Raw genomic sequence first — 3787 nt, forward strand, 5'->3', positions numbered from 1 at the left:
CGCACCCTCACACACACACACACACACCTGCCCACCAGCGGACTCCTCCCACCACCCTCCCCCTAGCCCCACCTAACACAGCAACCGGGTCACAAGCAGGGACTAGCAGGCACAACGAGGGAAGGGGGGCAGAAAAGCATGCACGTTCTGTGTAACCTAAGCATGACAATGAATTTGACGATGTGTACGGAATTAACATACGTGGGAAAGCAATTTTTACAGTCCAGCTTTCCCGTATTTGTAAATAGCTTTCTTATTTAATGGCCCACCCTCTACACGCACACCCTCTGGTGTAGGCAAGATACACATACAATACGCCTGGAATTCGCCGTAATATGTTAGTGACTACCTACGGACTTACGACTGTACTCCTGCGCATAGAATTTCCGTGACCACTACCCTGAAGCTCTCTATTGTCTCAATTTACTGCACTGGGAGTGCTGCAGGCATACTGTGTCGTACGTTTGCCTTGGGGAAAACATTTGCCGTAATTTGTGTTTTTTTCAACTGGGACAATTACCCCAAGATTGAGAACGTGTGTACTCACTTTTACAACAACGTTACATTAAGTGCGCTATTGGCAAATGTCACATGGTGCTGCGGTAACCTGCTGCCGTTGATCGATCCGTTCAACCAGCATTCAGAACCAGCCACCCTAGCCGCTGCGCCACACCCTTTTCACATTAAACTGTTTCCCCCCAGCAAATTCCTTCAGCTTATAACTAAGAACCAACTTTTAGTAGCAAAACCAGGGGTCGGCTTGCGCAGGGGAGATAATAAGCCATGGCACGTATTTGTGCACGTATTTCCTTTCTTCGTTTACACACAGGGTAACCGGAAACCATTTAACCCCGTTCCACTAATTTATCTCCTGCGCGCGTATGCCAGCCCAAAGTAACCCCCACGGAAACACAGAGTGTTTGAGCCGTTGCCAGGACTCGAACCCCGTAGCCCGGCTTCATAACCATCTGCTTCAACCTTGAAGGTAGTTATTACAGAACCTAGAGCCTTTACGTCAAAGTGTGTTTTGCATGCTTGTAAAATGGCCTGCCCATCCCCACTTCGCACTTATTTACACACACGCGCGTGCACTGAAACCTACGCACTGCTCCAGTCTGTACAAATTTCGGTGGAAACGTTTGGTTTGTTTCCTGTCTCAGTATCTCCATATCTCGGTGCAGGTTCGCGCGGCGTCCTCGCGCCGCCTTTAAAATGCTGTAGGGAGCCGTAGCACAGGCACCTGGGGGTCCTGTCGGCAGTGGGCCCCCTCTCGTTGCTGTACGTGGCTGCCTTGGGGTCACATGGTATTACTGACGCATGCAACCGTCAGGGAGGACACCCACGTGTGAGGAGGAGCGGCCGGGGATCGAACCGCGGGCGCACGCGCCCACGGAGAGAAGCCGCGCCCACGGAGAGAAGCCGCGCCTACGGAGAGAAGCAGTGCTGGTGACGCGGGGCTCCCATGCCCTAGAGAGAGCCCCGCGGTGGCAGCTCGAGACCGGAGTAGCGGTAAGTGGCGGGGGGGCGGGGGCGCTTGGTGCACGTGTGTGTGTGTGTGTATGCGACAGCAGGGGTGAGTTCTCTTTATGTGGGGGTGCATGCGTGCATGGGCGCTCGTGTGTGTGTGTGTGTCTCTGCGTATGCGCATGCGCATGCATGTAGGGTGTTGGAGCTTCCCAGGAGACGGCAGCTGAGCGTGTTCGCGCGCGCGTGGCCTACGCCGATCGCCTTTGCGCGCGGCCGGTGCTGTCTCCTGGGAAGCAGAGTCAGCAACAAAAGATCTCCTGGCGGACACAGCGCTGACGCGCTGTTAAACGCCAGGAGACCTAAAAAGGCATGCTGGAATTTGAACCTGTGACCACAAGAACACAGGTCCCCACAGTGGATATATTAATCTACTAATTCACCAGACCCAGCTTCAGTTACTTAAGGGGGCGTGGACTATTGTGTAAACAAGGAACCAACAGGGCCATGCACGTTTGCGGAGTGGGTAGAAAAGGGGTGGGAAAGACACAACGCACAATGCACCGGTCACAAAGCCTTAACAAAGACAATGCACACATGTAGGGTCTGGGGACTCACTCAGCCAGGATCCTGCCAATCTACTCATTCTGGAGATTTTTTGGGCATAGTCTGGAATATTTCTGCAAAACCACAAAAAATGAATACATCGGTTCAATCTCACCAGTGAAATGTAAACCTCGCAGACGTTATCTATACCTTGTTAATGGAGACCTAAGGGAATATCTAGTGAGGATGTTGTCCGTTCATTGCCTGTGATGTCATTGTGGGCTCTGCTGACGTCTGAACCGGCCAGCATCGAGTACAGAGATGTGCACCCACCCTGGCACACAAATGAACCACCTAGTGGTGAGAGGGGCTCGGGTGCATTCCCCGGCAAGGCCTGGATGTGGGAAATGGAAACATTTCTCCATCCAGACGCGCACACTTCTTTGAGGTTTCCAAAAATGAACGGAGACCCCCTACTGGTCCAGCAATATCTCCTAGGACGAATTGTGCTACCGAAAACCTAGGATTCTAAGTCTAAAACGTTTTTGTCCGATTCCATCACATAGATTTGCACATATTTGTCCTTTATATAAAGCGCTTGCCTTGGTCACAACTGGGTCTGGTAGGCACTAAATGAAACTACAAATAAATGATCAACACGACAAAAAGTAAGGAACGGTAGCTGGCCTGGGCCCTCCCTCGGTCTGCATTAGGGACTCTGAGTTCAAGAGAACCTGTTTTTTTGCTTTGCATCTGCTGCTTTCAATTTGATATTCCTATTTGAATCAGATAATGTTTATTGAAAGCAGTGACGCCAATGCTAAGGTACACTACGCTGTGGACTGGTGAACATGATTTAAAACATGGCCATGTCATGCTGAAGTCAAATCAAAATATAGTACAGTTCTGGGTAGTAAGGCAAAGTGGTAGGTGGTGTGCGGAGCCACCGGGGAGGGGTCCACTCCATGTGCTTTGCAGGGGGGCCCCCTCAAGTTTCGTTAGGCCACTGTCTCTGCCCTCTCTCCTCCTTATCAGCGAATAGGACTCTCTAATACAGCCTAATGGTACCATACCAGCCCAGCAAGGTCAGTTAAATCAGCAAGGGGCGCCAGATCAGCGAAGCCAACAAATCGCTTCAGTTTTATCGCTGACCAAATCTTTAGTGGAAAGCACTACTATTTTACTATATCCCTTGACGATCGAAGATATAGTGAGCAAGGAACTAAAGAAAGCAATTTCACACTTCAGGATGAGAAGGCTATTTCATACCAGATGGATATAAAAACAATGCTAAATATGAATCTTGAAGAAATTCGGGACATGAAGAAATCACAACAAATCAAAATAGTAGCTATACATCAGCGATTCGGGAAGATAGAGGAAGCAGTCGCTAGTCTCCCAATTCAAATGCAGGAGGCTGAATCAAGGATCTCCTCTATTGAGGATCAAATGAATGGTATTCTTCAGCAAGTGGACTCAGGGTCCCAGGAGAAAATAATTATGGAAAACAAGATTGAAGAACTTGAAAATTTCTCATGTTGCTCAAATCTGCGAATAGTTGAAGTCAGGCCCGGCCCGTGCAGGGCGTTATACCGGGGCGGTGACGTCAGGCGGGGGAGGGGAAGGGTGGGGGTTTTTAAAATGTGGGATATGGACCATTACAGGTAAGTAATGAAAAAAATAAATACAACGAATTTCGTTGCCTACGCTGCATCACATTTGGCAATGCAGCGCGGGCAACGAAATTCGTTTTATTCATTTTTTTCGTTACTTACCT

At 49.6% G+C, this 3787-nt stretch overlaps 1 pseudogene; it reads right to left on the reverse strand.

Annotated features, from left to right (window-relative positions):
* Positions 1-1214: 1214 nt before the first annotated feature.
* On the reverse strand, positions 1215-1343 carry LOC147710548 (small Cajal body-specific RNA 14; annotated as a pseudogene).
* Between the last annotated feature and the right edge of the window lie 2444 nt (positions 1344-3787).

This window comes from Lissotriton vulgaris, chromosome 5 (assembly GCF_964263255.1).
Source record: "Lissotriton vulgaris chromosome 5, aLisVul1.2, whole genome shotgun sequence".
Taxonomy (NCBI): Eukaryota; Metazoa; Chordata; class Amphibia; order Caudata; family Salamandridae; genus Lissotriton; species Lissotriton vulgaris.